This window comes from Rhinoderma darwinii, chromosome 3, assembly GCF_050947455.1.
Source record: "Rhinoderma darwinii isolate aRhiDar2 chromosome 3, aRhiDar2.hap1, whole genome shotgun sequence".
Taxonomy (NCBI): domain Eukaryota; kingdom Metazoa; phylum Chordata; class Amphibia; order Anura; family Rhinodermatidae; genus Rhinoderma; species Rhinoderma darwinii.
Genome location: NC_134689.1, coordinates 415,499,806 through 415,516,248, shown reverse-complemented (window position 1 = coordinate 415,516,248; position 16,443 = coordinate 415,499,806). Strand labels below are relative to the sequence as shown.

Genomic DNA, 16,443 nt, shown 5'->3' with positions numbered 1-16,443 from the left:
GGACATATATGAAAACACAGAAAAAGGCCATACTTGCAAATGGACACAGCCAGGTCAGAAAATGCTGATGAAGGAGTGAGCAGGTGCTTTAAATAATAATAGCCACTCCCACTGGTCTTGAGGGGAGTGGTGTGTGGTGCATGGGATGTGTAGTAAGAAATAATAAATGAATAGTGTGTGTGTGCAAGTGTAATACTATGAGTGAAATATAGGGGGCAGTAATGAGTAAAGTGCCTCAATAGAAATAAAATGGATAATGGGGTGCAAGTGTGTGAAACATGGAGGGATAGTGTGTACGTCATGAGGCACAACGTGTATAGCCAGGTAGAAGCCTATTTGTGACGCCTTGATAGTTCATAGAGCGGGCTACCCTGCTTGCTATGCCAAACAACAACACACCATGCTCTCCCAGCATCAAAGACCCAGCTGTGTCCAAGAGAAGCGAATATATGTAGTAATGAAAAATACCTGGGGTATTAGTAATCATTTTGGCCAAAAGGACGCAAGCTCGCAATCCACGACAAGGATCCCCAGACTTGCGAGTCCCTAACTCCTTAAATGGAACAGAACGTTCCTGATGTACAAACAGAACCGATAAAAACAAGGGGACATATATGAAAACACAGAAAAAGGCCATACTTGCAAATGGACACAGCCAGGTCAGAAAATGCTGATGAAGGAGTGAGCAGGTGCTTTAAATAATAATAGCCACTCCCACTGGTCTTGAGGGGAGTGGTGTGTGGTGCATGGGATGTGTAGTAAGAAATAATAAATGAATAGTGTGTGTGTGCAAGTGTAATACTATGAGTGAAATATAGGGGGCAGTAATGAGTAAAGTGCCTCAATAGAAATAAAATGGATAATGGGGTGCAAGTGTGTGAAACATGGAGGGATAGTGTGTACGTCATGAGGCACAACGTGTATAGCCAGGTAGAAGCCTATTTGTGACGCCTTGATAGTTCATAGAGCGGGCTACCCTGCTTGCTATGCCAAACAACAACACACCATGCTCTCCCAGCATCAAAGACCCAGCTGTGTCCAAGAGAAGCGAATATATGTAGTAATGAAAAATACCTGGGGTATTAGTAATCATTTTGGCCAAAAGGACGCAAGCTCGCAATCCACGACAAGGATCCCCAGACTTGCGAGTCCCTAACTCCTTAAATGGAACAGAACGTTCCTGATGTACAAACAGAACCGATAAAAACAAGGGGACATATATGAAAACACAGAAAAAGGCCATACTTGCAAATGGACACAGCCAGGTCAGAAAATGCTGATGAAGGAGTGAGCAGGTGCTTTAAATAATAATAGCCACTCCCACTGGTCTTGAGGGGAGTGGTGTGTGGTGCATGGGATGTGTAGTAAGAAATAATAAATGAATAGTGTGTGTGTGCAAGTGTAATACTATGAGTGAAATATAGGGGGCAGTAATGAGTAAAGTGCCTCAATAGAAATAAAATGGATAATGGGGTGCAAGTGTGTGAAACATGGAGGGATAGTGTGTACGTCATGAGGCACAACGTGTATAGCCAGGTAGAAGCCTATTTGTGACGCCTTGATAGTTCATAGAGCGGGCTACCCTGCTTGCTATGCCAAACAACAACACACCATGCTCTCCCAGCATCAAAGACCCAGCTGTGTCCAAGAGAAGCGAATATATGTAGTAATGAAAAATACCTGGGGTATTAGTAATCATTTTGGCCAAAAGGACGCAAGCTCGCAATCCACGACAAGGATCCCCAGACTTGCGAGTCCCTAACTCCTTAAATGGAACAGAACGTTCCTGATGTACAAACAGAACCGATAAAAACAAGGGGACATATATGAAAACACAGAAAAAGGCCATACTTGCAAATGGACACAGCCAGGTCAGAAAATGCTGATGAAGGAGTGAGCAGGTGCTTTAAATAATAATAGCCACTCCCACTGGTCTTGAGGGGAGTGGTGTGTGGTGCATGGGATGTGTAGTAAGAAATAATAAATGAATAGTGTGTGTGTGCAAGTGTAATACTATGAGTGAAATATAGGGGGCAGTAATGAGTAAAGTGCCTCAATAGAAATAAAATGGATAATGGGGTGCAAGTGTGTGAAACATGGAGGGATAGTGTGTACGTCATGAGGCACAACGTGTATAGCCAGGTAGAAGCCTATTTGTGACGCCTTGATAGTTCATAGAGCGGGCTACCCTGCTTGCTATGCCAAACAACAACACACCATGCTCTCCCAGCATCAAAGACCCAGCTGTGTCCAAGAGAAGCGAATATATGTAGTAATGAAAAATACCTGGGGTATTAGTAATCATTTTGGCCAAAAGGACGCAAGCTCGCAATCCACGACAAGGATCCCCAGACTTGCGAGTCCCTAACTCCTTAAATGGAACAGAACGTTCCTGATGTACAAACAGAACCGATAAAAACAAGGGGACATATATGAAAACACAGAAAAAGGCCATACTTGCAAATGGACACAGCCAGGTCAGAAAATGCTGATGAAGGAGTGAGCAGGTGCTTTAAATAATAATAGCCACTCCCACTGGTCTTGAGGGGAGTGGTGTGTGGTGCATGGGATGTGTAGTAAGAAATAATAAATGAATAGTGTGTGTGTGCAAGTGTAATACTATGAGTAAAATATAGGGGGCAGTAATGAGTAAAGTGCCTCAATAGAAATAAAATGGATAATGGGGTGCAAGTGTGTGAAACATGGAGGGATAGTGTGTACGTCATGAGGCACAACGTGTATAGCCAGGTAGAAGCCTATTTGTGACGCCTTGATAGTTCATAGAGCGGGCTACCCTGCTTGCTATGCCAAACAACAACACACCATGCTCTCCCAGCATCAAAGACCCAGCTGTGTCCAAGAGAAGCGAATATATGTAGTAATGAAAAATACCTGGGGTATTAGTAATCATTTTGGCCAAAAGGACGCAAGCTCGCAATCCACGACAAGGATCCCCAGACTTGCGAGTCCCTAACTCCTTAAATGGAACAGAACGTTCCTGATGTACAAACAGAACCGATAAAAACAAGGGGACATATATGAAAACACAGAAAAAGGCCATACTTGCAAATGGACACAGCCAGGTCAGAAAATGCTGATGAAGGAGTGAGCAGGTGCTTTAAATAATAATAGCCACTCCCACTGGTCTTGAGGGGAGTGGTGTGTGGTGCATGGGATGTGTAGTAAGAAATAATAAATGAATAGTGTGTGTGTGCAAGTGTAATACTATGAGTGAAATATAGGGGGCAGTAATGAGTAAAGTGCCTCAATAGAAATAAAATGGATAATGGGGTGCAAGTGTGTGAAACATGGAGGGATAGTGTGTACGTCATGAGGCACAACGTGTATAGCCAGGTAGAAGCCTATTTGTGACAATATTAAAGCAAAGTCCCAATCAGATTGGGTGAAATAGTCTGATGGTTTCTTATTTATTGGCGAAACTAGTTCATTAAAAAAAGGAAAATGAGCCAAACTGACAGGATAAAGGGGTTGTTGACTTGGAGTGAGAAGGGAACAATAGGAATTATTTGAGTTTTCAAGGTCAAATAGGATCTTGTGAAAAGAGGAGGAATGGGTAAACAAAGATAAGTTAGAATTTATGGCCACAAAGAGCACTTTTATCCTATAACGCTCAACCTTTGAAAATGCAAGACTAGTAAAATGTTCTTCCCCATACCAGGAGCCGAACCCAGGCCACCTGGGTGAAAACCAGGAATCCTAACCGCTAGACCATATGGAAGCAGTTTTTAAGTAAAATGAGTTATGGACTAAGAAAAAGTGGGAATAAAGATAATGTATATATATTTTTTCATTTTGCCGCTTTGAGCTTGTCTACAAACATCTGGTGGTTGCCTCGTTAGCGCAGTAGGAAGCGTGTCAGTCTCATAATCTGAAGGTCGTGAGTTCGATCCTCACACGAGGCACTATTCAGTGAGTTTTTGTCTTCCTCCATTCATGCAGGAAATCGGGTTTTTCTGCCGAAACGTTTTTAATATATGAGGAAAGGTCAAAGTCGACCTCCCACAATAATCAAGAGGGCATAGCTTCTGTGCCTGCATGATCACCAAGATGTACAATTATTTTCTATTGCGGTTATATAACAAAAGCTAGAACCCTGCATTTAGAAAGGGAAAATACTATTACCAACTCAATGGGAAAAAACTGGGAAATAAATTTATGAATTTCAGTTGACTGAAAAGTTAAGGGTAGTAACCAGTGTCAGGCAGCTACTGCCAAGGCAAAAAGACTGTAAATTAGTTTCCATTTGGATAATCTACAATGTGGATCATACTAATTTCCAAGGTCTGTCTGTACTGAACACCCTACGAGCTGCAAGTACAGCCAGTGTTTGCATTACATGCCATAAAAAGACCCTTTAAATTTGTGGATTTTATATGCTCTCAATTCCATTCGTTTAATTATCTCTACGAGAGAATATTATAAAAAACATTTGTATTGCTAAATCGTGTTTATGGCGTACAACAAGCACTATCAATACAATACTCATTAAAAAGGTACTACACTCAGAAGGAAGTAAACTGTGGCAAGTTCCCACCGAGAGTTGAACTCGGTTTGCTAGATTCAAAGTCCAGAGTGCTAACCATTACACCATGGCACCCTTGACAATAGAGTGAGGTTTGGATATTTCTACTAAACAGGCAGTACGTGTAATTACAATAAAGGGTCGGCTATCAATCAAAGTCGACCTCCCACAATAATCAAGAGGGCATAGCTTCTGTGCCTGCATGATCACCAAGATGTACAATTATTTTCTATTGCGGTTATATAACAAAAGCTAGAACCCTGCATTTAGAAAGGGAAAATACTACTACCAACTCAATGGGAAAAAACTGGGAAATGAAATTATGAATTTCAGTTGACTGAAAAGTTAACTGTAGTAACCAGTGTTAGGCAGCTACTGCCAAGGCAAAAAGTCTGTAAATTAGTTTCCATTTGGATAATCTACAATGTGGATCATACTAATTTCCAAGGTCTGTCTGTACTGAACACCCTACGAGCTGCAAGTAGAGCCAGTGTTTGCATTACATGCCATAAAAAGACCCTTTAAATTTGTTGATTTCATATGCCCTCAATTCCATTCGTTTAATTATCTCTACGAGAGAATATTATAAAAAACATTTGTGTTGCTAAATTGTGTTTATGGCGTACAACAAGCACTATCAATACAATACCTCATTGAAAAGGTACTACCCTCGGAAGGAAGTAAACTGTGGCAAGGTCCCACCGAGAGTTGAACTCGGATTGCTGGATTCAAAGTCCAGAGTGCTAAACATTACACCATGGAACCCTTGAAAATAGAGTGAGGTTTGGATATTTCTACTAAACTGGCAGTACGTGTAATTACAATAAAGGGTCAGCTATCAATCAAAGTTGACCTCCCACAATAATCAAGAGGGCATAGCTTCTGTGCCTGCATGATCACCAAGATGTACAATTATTTTCTATTGCGGTTATATAACCAAAGCTAGAACCCTGCATTTAGAAAGGGAAAATACTATTACCAACTCAATGGGAAAAAACTGGGAAATAAATTTATGAATTTCAGTTGACTGAAAAGTTAAGGGTAGTAACCAGTGTCAGGCAGCTACTGCCAAGGCAAAAAGACTGTAAATTAGTTTCCATTTGGATAATCTACAATGTGGATCATACTAATTTCCAAGGTCTGTCTGTACTGAACACCCTACGAGCTGGAAGTAGAGCCAGTGTTTGCATTACATGCCATAAAAAGACCCTTTAAATTTGTTGATTTTATATGCCCTCAATTCCATTCGTTTAATTATCTTTACATGAGAATATTATAAAAAACATTTGTGTTGCTAAATCGTGTTTATGGCGTACAACAAGCACTATCAATACAATACCTCATTGAAAAGGTACTACATTCAGAAGGAAGTAAACTATGGCAAGGTCCCACCGAGAGTTAAACTCGGATTGCTGGATTCAAAGTCCAGAGTGCTAACCATTACACCATGGAACCCTTGACAATAGAGGGAGGTTTGGATATTTCTACTAAACTGGCAGTACGTGTAATTACAATAAAGGGTCGGCTATCAATCAAAGTCGACCTCCCACAATAATCAAGAGGGCATAGCTTCTGTGCCTGCATGATCACCAAGATGTACAATTATTTTCTATTGCGGTTATATAACAAAAGCTAGAACCCTGCATTTAGAAAGGGAAAATACTATTACCAACTCAATGGGAAAAAACTGGGAAATAAATGTATGAATTTCAGTTGACTGAAAAGTTAAGGGTAGTAACCAGTGTCAGGCAGCTACTGCCAAGGCAAAAAGACTGTAAATTAGTTTCCATTTGGATAATCTACAATGTGGATCATACTAATTTCCAAGGTCTGTCTGTACTGAACACCCTACGAGCTGGAAGTAGAGCCAGTGTTTGCATTACATGCCATAAAAAGACCCTTTAAATTTGTTGATTTTATATGCCCTCAATTCCATTCGTTTAATTATCTCTACGAGAGAATATTATAAAAAACATTTGTGTTGCTAAATCGTGTTTATGGCGTACAACAAGCACTATCAATACTATACTCATTGAAGAGGTACTACACTCAGAAGGAGGTATACTGTGGCAAGGTCCCACCGAGAGTTGAACTCAGATCGCTGCATTCAAAGTCCAGAGTGGTAACCATTACACCATGGAACCCTTGACAATAGAGGGAGGTTTGGATATTTCTACTAAACAGGCAGTACGTGTAATTACAATAAAGGGTCGGCTATCAATCAAAGTCGACCTCCCACAATAATCAAGAGGGCATAGCTTCTGTGCCTGCATGATCACCAAGATGTACAATTATTTTCTATTGCGGTTATATAACAAAAGCTAGAACCCTGCATTTAGAAAGGGAAAATACTATTACCAACTCAATGGGAAAAAACTGGGAAATAAATGTATGAATTTCAGTTGACTGAAAAGTGTCAGGCAGCTACTGCCAAGGCAAAAAGACTGTAAATTAGTTTCCATTTGGATAATCTACAATGTGGATCATACTAATTTCCAAGGTCTGTCTGTACTGAACACCCTACGAGCTGGAAGTAGAGCCAGTGTTTGCATTACATGCCATAAAAAGACCCTTTAAATTTGTTGATTTTATATGCCCTCAATTCCATTCGTTTAATTATCTCTACGAGAGAATATTATAAAAAACATTTGTGTTTCTAAATCGTGTTTATGGCGTACAACAAGCACTATCAATACAATACTCATTGAAGAGGTACTACACTCAGATGGAAGTAAACTGTGGCAAGGTCCCACCGAGAGTTGAACTCAGATCGCTGGATTCAAAGTCCAGAGTGGTAACCATTACACCATGGAACCCTTGACAATAGAGGGAGGTTTGGATATTTCTACTAAACAGGCAGTACGTGTAATTACAATAAAGGGTCGGCTATCAATCAAAGTCGACCTCCCACAATAATCAAGAGGGCATAGCTTCTGTGCCTGCATGATCACCAAGATGTACAATTATTTTCTATTGCGGTTATATAACAAAAGCTAGAACCCTGCATTTAGAAAGGGAAAATACTATTACCAACTCAATGGGAAAAAACTGGGAAATAAATGTATGAATTTCAGTTGACTGAAAAGTTAAGGGTAGTAACCAGTGTCAGGCAGCTACTGCCAAGGCAAAAAGACTGTAAATTAGTTTCCATTTGGATAATCTACAATGTGGATCATACTAATTTCCAAGGTCTGTCTGTACTAAACACCCTACGAGCTGCAAGTAGAGCCAGTGTTTGCATTACATGCCATAAAAAGACCCTTTAAATTTGTTGATTTTATATGCCCTCAATTCCATTCGTTTAATTATCTCTACGAGAGAATATTATAAAAAACATTTGTGTTGCTAAATCGTGTTTATGGCGTACAACACTATCAATACAATACTCATTGAAAAGGTACTACACTCAGAAGGAATAAACTGTGGCAAGGTCCCACCGAGAGTTGAACTTGGATTGCTGGATTCAAAGTCCAGAGTGCTAACCATTACACCATGGAGCCCTTGACAATAGAGTGAGGTTTGGATATTTCTACTAAACAGGCAGTACGTGTAATTACAATAAAGGGTCGGCTATCAATCAAAGTCGACCTCCCACAATAATCAAGAGGGCATAGCTTCTGTGCCTGCATGATCACCAAGATGTACAATTATTTTCTATTGCGGTTATATAACAAAAGCTAGAACCCTGCATTTAGAAAGGGAAAATACTATTACCAACTCAATGGGAAAAAACTGGGAAATAAATGTATGAATTTCAGTTGACTGAAAAGTTAAGGGTAGTAACCAGTGTCAGGCAGCTACTGCCAAGGCAAAAAGACTGTAAATTAGTTTCCATTTGGATAATCTACAATGTGGATCATACTAATTTCCAAGGTCTGTCTGTACTGAACACCCTACGAGCTGGAAGTAGAGCCAGTGTTTGCATTACATGCCATAAAAAGACCCTTTAAATTTGTTGATTTTATATGCCCTCAATTCCATTCGTTTAATTATCTCTACGAGAGAATATTATAAAAAACATTTGTGTTGCTAAATCGTGTTTATGGCGTACAACAAGCACTATCAATACTATACTCATTGAAGAGGTACTACACTAAGAAGGAAGTATACTGTGGCAAGGTCCCACCGAGAGTTGAACTCAGATCGCTGGATTCAGAGTCCAGAGTGGTAACCATTACACCATGGAACCCTTGACAATAGAGGGAGGTTTGGATATTTCTACTAAACAGGCAGTACGTGTAATTACAATAAAGGGTCGGCTATCAATCAAAGTCGACCTCCCACAATAATCAAGAGGGCATAGCTTCTGTGCCTGCATGATCACCAAGATGTACAATTATTTTCTATTGCGGTTATATAACAAAAGCTAGAACCCTGCATTTAGAAAGGGAAAATACTATTACCAACTCAATGGGAAAAAACTGGGAAATAAATGTATGAATTTCAGTTGACTGAAAAGTTAAGGGTAGTAACCAGTGTCAGGCAGCTACTGCCAAGGCAAAAAGACTGTAAATTAGTTTCCATTTGGATAATCTACAATGTGGATCATACTAATTTCCAAGGTCTGTCTGTACTGAACACCCTACGAGCTGGAAGTAGAGCCAGTGTTTGCATTACATGCCATAAAAAGACCCTTTAAATTTGTTGATTTTATATGCCCTCAATTCCATTCGTTTAATTATCTCTACGAGAGAATATTATAAAAAACATTTGTGTTGCTAAATCGTGTTTATGGCGTACAACAAGCACTATCAATACAATACTCATTGAAGAGGTACTACACTCAGAAGGAAGTAAACTGTGTCAAGGTCCCACCGAGAGTTGAACTCAGATCGCTGGATTCAAAGTCCAGAGTGGTAACCATTACACCATGGAACCCTTGACAATAGAGGGAGGTTTGGATATTTCTACTAAACAGGCAGTACGTGTAATTACAATAAAGGGTCGGCTATCAATCAAAGTCGACCTCCCACAATAATCAAGAGGGCATAGCTTCTGTGCCTGCATGATCACCAAGATGTACAATTATTTTCTATTGCGGTTATATAACAAAAGCTAGAACCCTGCATTTAGAAAGGGAAAATACTATTACCAACTCAATGGTAAAAAACTGGGAAATAAATTTATGAATTTCAGTTGACTGAAAAGTTAAGGGTAGTAACCAGTGTCAGGCAGCTACTGCCAAGGCAAAAAGACTGTAAATTAGTTTCCATTTGGATAATCTACAATGTGGATCATACTAATTTCCAAGGTCTGTCTGTACTGAACACCCTACGAGCTGGAAGTAGAGCCAGTGTTTGCATTACATGCCATAAAAAGACCCTTTAAATTTGTTGATTTTATATGCCCTCAATTCCATTCGTTTAATTATCTCTACGAGAGAATATTATAAAAAACATTTGTGTTGCTAAATCGTGTTTATGGCGTACAACAAGCACTATCAATACAATACTCATTGAAAAGGTACTACACTCAGAAGGAAGTAAACTGTGGCAAGGTTCCACCGAGAGTTGAACTCGGATTGCTGGATTCAAAGTCCAGAGTGATAACCATTACACCATGGAACCCTTGACAATAGAGGGAGGTTTGGATATTTCTACTAAACAGGCAGTACGTGTAATTACAATAAAGGGTCGGCTATCAATCAAAGTCGACCTCCCACAATAATCAAGAGGGCATAGCTTCTGTGACTGCATGATCACCAAGATGTACAATTATTTTCTATTGCGGTTATATAACAAAAGATAGAACCCTGCATTTAGAAAGGGAAAATACTATTACCAACTCAATGGGAAAAAACTGGGAAATAAATGTATGAATTTCAGTTGACTGAAAAGTTAAGGGTAGTAACCAGTGTCAGGCAGCTACTGCCAAGGCAAAAAGACTGTAAATTAGTTTCCATTTGGATAATCTACAATGTGGATCATACTAATTTCCAAGGTCTGTCTGTACTGAACACCCTACGAGCTGCAAGTAGAGCCAGTGTTTGCATTACATGCCATAAAAAGACCCTTTAAATTTGTTGATTTTATATGCCCTCAATTCCATTCGTTTAATTATCTCTACGAGAGAATATTATAAAAAACATTTGTGTTGCTAAATCGTGTTTATGGCGTACAACAAGCACTATCAATACAATACTCATTGAAAAGGTACTACACTCAGAAGGAAGTAAACTGTGGCAAGGTCCCACCGAGAGTTGAACTCGGATTGCTGGATTCAAAGTCCAGAGTGATAACCATTACACCATGGAACCCTTGACAATAGAAGGAGGTTTGGATATTTCTACTAAACAGGCAGTACGTGTAATTACAATAAAGGGTCGGCTATCAATCAAAGTCGACCTCCCACAATAATCAAGAGGGCATAGCTTCTGTGCCTGCATGATCACCAAGATGTACAATTATTTTCTATTGCGGTTATATAACAAAAGCTAGAACCCTGCATTTAGAAAGGGAAAATACTATTACCAACTCAATGGGAAAAAACTGGGAAATAAATTTATGAATTTCAGTTGACTGAAAAGTTAAGGGTAGTAACCAGTGTCAGGCAGCTACTGCCAAGGCAAAAAGACTGTAAATTAGTTTCCATTTGGATAATCTACAATGTGGATCATACTAATTTCCAAGGTCTGTCTGTACTGAACACCCTACGAGCTGCAAGTAGAGCCAGTGTTTGCATTACATGCCATAAAAAGACCCTTTACATTTGTTGATTTTATATGCCCTCAATTCCATTCGTTTAATTATCTCTACGAGAGAATATTATAAAAAACATTTGTGTTGCTAAATCGTGTTTATGGCGTACAACAAGCACTATCAATACAATACTCATTGAAAAGGTACTACACTCAGAAGGAAGTAAACTGTGGCAAGGTCCCACCGAGAGTTGAACTCGGATTGCTGGATTCAAAGTCCAGAGTGATAACCATTACACCATGGAACCCTTGACAATAGAGGGAGGTTTGGATATTTCTACTAAACAGGCAGTACGTGTAATTACAATAAAGGGTCGGCTATCAATCAAAGTCGACCTCACACAATAATCAAGAGGGCATAGCTTCTGTGCCTGCATGATCACCAAGATGTACAATTATTTTCTATTGCGGTTATATAACAAAAGCTAGAACCCTGCATTTAGAAAGGGAAAATACTATTACCAACTCAATGGGAAAAAACTGGGAAATAAATTTATGAATTTCAGTTGACTGAAAAGTTAACGGTAGTAACCAGTGTCAGGCAGCTACTGCCAAGGCAGAAAGACTGTAAATTAGTTTCCATTTGGATAATGTACAATGTGGATCATACTAATTTCCAAGGTCTGTCTGTACTGAACACCCTACGAGCTGCAAGTAGAGCCAGTGTTTGCATTACATGCCATAAAAAGACCCTTTAAATTTGTTGATTTTATATGCCCTCAATTCCATTCGTTTAATTATCTCTACGAGAGAATATTATAAAAAACATTTGTGTTGCTAAATCGTGTTTATGGCGTACAACAAGCACTATCAATACAATACTCATTGAAAAGGTACTACACTCAGAAGGAAGTAAACTGTGGCAAGGTCCCACCGAGAGTTGAACTCGGATTGCTGGATTCAAAGTCCAGAGTGATAACCATTACACCATGGAACCCTTGACAATAGAGGGAGGTTTGGATATTTCTACTAAACAGGCAGTACGTGTAATTACAATAAAGGGTCGGCTATCAATCAAAGTCGACCTCCCACAATAATCAAGAGGGCATAGCTTCTGTGCCTGCATGATCACCAAGATGTACAATTATTTTCTATTGCGGTTATATAACAAAAGCTAGAACCCTGCATTTAGAAAGGGAAAATACTATTACCAACTCAATGGGAAAAAACTGGGAAATAAATTTATGAATTTCAGTTGACTGAAAAGTTAACGGTAGTAACCAGTGTCAGGCAGCTACTGCCAAGGCAGAAAGACTGTAAATTAGTTTCCATTTGGATAATGTACAATGTGGATCATACTAATTTCCAAGGTCTGTCTGTACTGAACACCCTACGAGCTGCAAGTAGAGCCAGTGTTTGCATTACATGCCATAAAAAGACCCTTTAAATTTGTTGATTTTATATGCCCTCAATTCCATTCGTTTAATTATCTCTACGAGAGAATATTATAAAAAACATTTGTGTTGCTAAATCGTGTTTATGGCGTACAACAAGCACTATCAATACAATACTCATTGAAAAGGTACTACACTCAGAAGGAAGTAAACTGTGGCAAGGTCCCACCGAGAGTTGAACTCGGATTGCTGGATTCAAAGTCCAGAGTGATAACCATTACACCATGGAACCCTTGACAATAGAGGGAGGTTTGGATATTTCTACTAAACAGGCAGTACGTGTAATTACAATAAAGGGTCGGCTATCAATCAAAGTCGACCTCACACAATAATCAAGAGGGCATAGCTTCTGTGCCTGCATGATCACCAAGATGTACAATTATTTTCTATTGCGGTTATATAACAAAAGCTAGAACCCTGCATTTAGAAAGGGAAAATACTATTACCAACTCAATGGGAAAAAACTGGGAAATAAATTTATGAATTTCAGTTGACTGAAAAGTTAACGGTAGTAACCAGTGTCAGGCAGCTACTGCCAAGGCAGAAAGACTGTAAATTAGTTTCCATTTGGATAATGTACAATGTGGATCATACTAATTTCCAAGGTCTGTCTGTACTGAACACCCTACGAGCTGCAAGTAGAGCCAGTGTTTGCATTACATGCCATAAAAAGACCCTTTAAATTTGTTGATTTTATATGCCCTCAATTCCATTCGTTTAATTATCTCTACGAGAGAATATTATAAAAAACATTTGTGTTGCTAAATCGTGTTTATGGCGTACAACAAGCACTATCAATACAATACTCATTGAAAAGGTACTACACTCAGAAGGAAGTAAACTGTGGCAAGGTCCCACCGAGAGTTGAACTCGGATTGCTGGATTCAAAGTCCAGAGTGATAACCATTACACCATGGAACCCTTGACAATAGAAGGAGGTTTGGATATTTCTACTAAACAGGCAGTACGTGTAATTACAATAAAGGGTCGGCTATCAATCAAAGTCGACCTCCCACAATAATCAAGAGGGCATAGCTTCTGTGCCTGCATGATCACCAAGATGTACAATTATTTTCTATTGCGGTTATATAACAAAAGCTAGAACCCTGCATTTAGAAAGGGAAAATACTATTACCAACTCAATGGGAAAAAACTGGGAAATAAATTTATGAATTTCAGTTGACTGAAAAGTTAAGGGTAGTAACCAGTGTCAGGCAGCTACTGCCAAGGCAAAAAGACTGTAAATTAGTTTCCATTTGGATAATCTACAATGTGGATCATACTAATTTCCAAGGTCTGTCTGTACTGAACACCCTACGAGCTGCAAGTAGAGCCAGTGTTTGCATTACATGCCATAAAAAGACCCTTTACATTTGTTGATTTTATATGCCCTCAATTCCATTCGTTTAATTATCTCTACGAGAGAATATTATAAAAAACATTTGTGTTGCTAAATCGTGTTTATGGCGTACAACAAGCACTATCAATACAATACTCATTGAAAAGGTACTACACTCAGAAGGAAGTAAACTGTGGCAAGGTCCCACCGAGAGTTGAACTCGGATTGCTGGATTCAAAGTCCAGAGTGATAACCATTACACCATGGAACCCTTGACAATAGAGGGAGGTTTGGATATTTCTACTAAACAGGCAGTACGTGTAATTACAATAAAGGGTCGGCTATCAATCAAAGTCGACCTCACACAATAATCAAGAGGGCATAGCTTCTGTGCCTGCATGATCACCAAGATGTACAATTATTTTCTATTGCGGTTATATAACAAAAGCTAGAACCCTGCATTTAGAAAGGGAAAATACTATTACCAACTCAATGGGAAAAAACTGGGAAATAAATTTATGAATTTCAGTTGACTGAAAAGTTAACGGTAGTAACCAGTGTCAGGCAGCTACTGCCAAGGCAGAAAGACTGTAAATTAGTTTCCATTTGGATAATGTACAATGTGGATCATACTAATTTCCAAGGTCTGTCTGTACTGAACACCCTACGAGCTGCAAGTAGAGCCAGTGTTTGCATTACATGCCATAAAAAGACCCTTTAAATTTGTTGATTTTATATGCCCTCAATTCCATTCGTTTAATTATCTCTACGAGAGAATATTATAAAAAACATTTGTGTTGCTAAATCGTGTTTATGGCGTACAACAAGCACTATCAATACAATACTCATTGAAAAGGTACTACACTCAGAAGGAAGTAAACTGTGGCAAGGTCCCACCGAGAGTTGAACTCGGATTGCTGGATTCAAAGTCCAGAGTGATAACCATTACACCATGGAACCCTTGACAATAGAAGGAGGTTTGGATATTTCTACTAAACAGGCAGTACGTGTAATTACAATAAAGGGTCGGCTATCAATCAAAGTCGACCTCCCACAATAATCAAGAGGGCATAGCTTCTGTGCCTGCATGATCACCAAGATGTACAATTATTTTCTATTGCGGTTATATAACAAAAGCTAGAACCCTGCATTTAGAAAGGGAAAATACTATTACCAACTCAATGGGAAAAAACTGGGAAATAAATTTATGAATTTCAGTTGACTGAAAAGTTAAGGGTAGTAACCAGTGTCAGGCAGCTACTGCCAAGGCAAAAAGACTGTAAATTAGTTTCCATTTGGATAATCTACAATGTGGATCATACTAATTTCCAAGGTCTGTCTGTACTGAACACCCTACGAGCTGCAAGTAGAGCCAGTGTTTGCATTACATGCCATAAAAAGACCCTTTACATTTGTTGATTTTATATGCCCTCAATTCCATTCGTTTAATTATCTCTACGAGAGAATATTATAAAAAACATTTGTGTTGCTAAATCGTGTTTATGGCGTACAACAAGCACTATCAATACAATACTCATTGAAAAGGTACTACACTAAGAAGGAAGTAAACTGTGGCAAGGTCCCACCGAGAGTTGAACTCAGATTGCTGGATTCAAAGTCCAGAGTGATAACCATTACACCATGGAACCCTTGACAATAGAGGGAGGTTTGGATATTTCTACTAAACAGGCAGTATGTGTATTTACAATAAAGGGTCGGCTATCAATCAAAGTCGACCTCCCACAATAATCAAGAGGGCATAGCTTCTGTGACTGCATGATCACCAAGATGTACAATTATTTTCTATTGCGGTTATATAACAAAAGCTAGAACCCTGCATTTAGAAAGGGAAAATACTATTACCAACTCAATGGGAAAAAACTGGGAAATAAAATTATGAATTTCAGTTGACTGAAAAGTTAAGGGTAGTAACCAGTGTCAGGCAGCTACTGCCAAGGCAAAAAGACTGTAAATTAGTTTCCATTTGGATAATCTACAATGTGGATCATACTAATTTCCAAGGTCTGTCTGTACTGAACACCCTACGAGCTGGAAGTAGAGCCAGTGTTTGCATTACATGCCATAAAAAGACCCTTTAAATTTGTTGATTTTATATGCCCTCAATTCCATTCGTTTAATTATCTCTACGAGAGAATATTATAAAAAACATTTGTGTTGCTAAATCGTGTTTATGGCGTACAACAAGGTCCCACCGAGAGTTGAACTCGGATTGCTGGATTCAAAGTCCAGAGTGATAACCATTACACCATGGAACCCTTGACAATAGAGGGAGGTTTGGATATTTCTACTAAACAGGCAGTACGTGTAATTACAATAAAGGGTCGGCTATCAATCAAAGTCGACCTCCCACAATAATCAAGAGGGCATAGCTTCTGTGACTGCATGATCACCAAGATGTACAATTATTTTCTATTGCGGTTATATAACAAAAGCTAGAACCCTGCATTTA

The 16,443-nt window shown here is 39.0% G+C and overlaps 16 non-coding genes across 16 annotated transcripts; 1 reads left to right on the top strand and 15 right to left on the bottom strand.

The window, feature by feature from the left end:
• The first annotated feature begins 3,850 nt into the window (after positions 1 to 3,850).
• TRNAM-CAU (transfer RNA methionine (anticodon CAU)) lies at positions 3,851 to 3,923 on the top strand. The gene has a single exon. It is a non-coding gene; the product is annotated as a tRNA-Met (tRNA).
• Positions 3,924 to 5,236: 1,313 nt separating this feature from the next.
• Positions 5,237 to 5,308, bottom strand: TRNAQ-UUG (transfer RNA glutamine (anticodon UUG)). Its single transcript has one exon. It is a non-coding gene; the product is annotated as a tRNA-Gln (tRNA).
• Positions 5,309 to 5,926: 618 nt separating this feature from the next.
• TRNAQ-UUG (transfer RNA glutamine (anticodon UUG)) lies at positions 5,927 to 5,998 on the bottom strand. Its single transcript has one exon. It is a non-coding gene; the product is annotated as a tRNA-Gln (tRNA).
• A 1,289-nt stretch (positions 5,999 to 7,287) lies between these two features.
• On the bottom strand, positions 7,288 to 7,359 carry TRNAQ-UUG (transfer RNA glutamine (anticodon UUG)). The gene has a single exon. It is a non-coding gene; the product is annotated as a tRNA-Gln (tRNA).
• Positions 7,360 to 8,660: 1,301 nt separating this feature from the next.
• Positions 8,661 to 8,732, bottom strand: TRNAQ-CUG (transfer RNA glutamine (anticodon CUG)). The gene has a single exon. It is a non-coding gene; the product is annotated as a tRNA-Gln (tRNA).
• Positions 8,733 to 9,349: 617 nt separating this feature from the next.
• On the bottom strand, positions 9,350 to 9,421 carry TRNAQ-UUG (transfer RNA glutamine (anticodon UUG)). The gene has a single exon. It is a non-coding gene; the product is annotated as a tRNA-Gln (tRNA).
• Positions 9,422 to 10,038: 617 nt separating this feature from the next.
• On the bottom strand, positions 10,039 to 10,110 carry TRNAQ-UUG (transfer RNA glutamine (anticodon UUG)). Its single transcript has one exon. It is a non-coding gene; the product is annotated as a tRNA-Gln (tRNA).
• Positions 10,111 to 10,727: 617 nt separating this feature from the next.
• On the bottom strand, positions 10,728 to 10,799 carry TRNAQ-UUG (transfer RNA glutamine (anticodon UUG)). Its single transcript has one exon. It is a non-coding gene; the product is annotated as a tRNA-Gln (tRNA).
• A 617-nt stretch (positions 10,800 to 11,416) lies between these two features.
• On the bottom strand, positions 11,417 to 11,488 carry TRNAQ-UUG (transfer RNA glutamine (anticodon UUG)). Its single transcript has one exon. It is a non-coding gene; the product is annotated as a tRNA-Gln (tRNA).
• A 617-nt stretch (positions 11,489 to 12,105) lies between these two features.
• TRNAQ-UUG (transfer RNA glutamine (anticodon UUG)) lies at positions 12,106 to 12,177 on the bottom strand. The gene has a single exon. It is a non-coding gene; the product is annotated as a tRNA-Gln (tRNA).
• Positions 12,178 to 12,794: 617 nt separating this feature from the next.
• On the bottom strand, positions 12,795 to 12,866 carry TRNAQ-UUG (transfer RNA glutamine (anticodon UUG)). The gene has a single exon. It is a non-coding gene; the product is annotated as a tRNA-Gln (tRNA).
• Positions 12,867 to 13,483: 617 nt separating this feature from the next.
• Positions 13,484 to 13,555, bottom strand: TRNAQ-UUG (transfer RNA glutamine (anticodon UUG)). Its single transcript has one exon. It is a non-coding gene; the product is annotated as a tRNA-Gln (tRNA).
• A 617-nt stretch (positions 13,556 to 14,172) lies between these two features.
• TRNAQ-UUG (transfer RNA glutamine (anticodon UUG)) lies at positions 14,173 to 14,244 on the bottom strand. Its single transcript has one exon. It is a non-coding gene; the product is annotated as a tRNA-Gln (tRNA).
• Positions 14,245 to 14,861: 617 nt separating this feature from the next.
• TRNAQ-UUG (transfer RNA glutamine (anticodon UUG)) lies at positions 14,862 to 14,933 on the bottom strand. Its single transcript has one exon. It is a non-coding gene; the product is annotated as a tRNA-Gln (tRNA).
• A 617-nt stretch (positions 14,934 to 15,550) lies between these two features.
• Positions 15,551 to 15,622, bottom strand: TRNAQ-UUG (transfer RNA glutamine (anticodon UUG)). The gene has a single exon. It is a non-coding gene; the product is annotated as a tRNA-Gln (tRNA).
• A 555-nt stretch (positions 15,623 to 16,177) lies between these two features.
• Positions 16,178 to 16,249, bottom strand: TRNAQ-UUG (transfer RNA glutamine (anticodon UUG)). Its single transcript has one exon. It is a non-coding gene; the product is annotated as a tRNA-Gln (tRNA).
• Between the last annotated feature and the right edge of the window lie 194 nt (positions 16,250 to 16,443).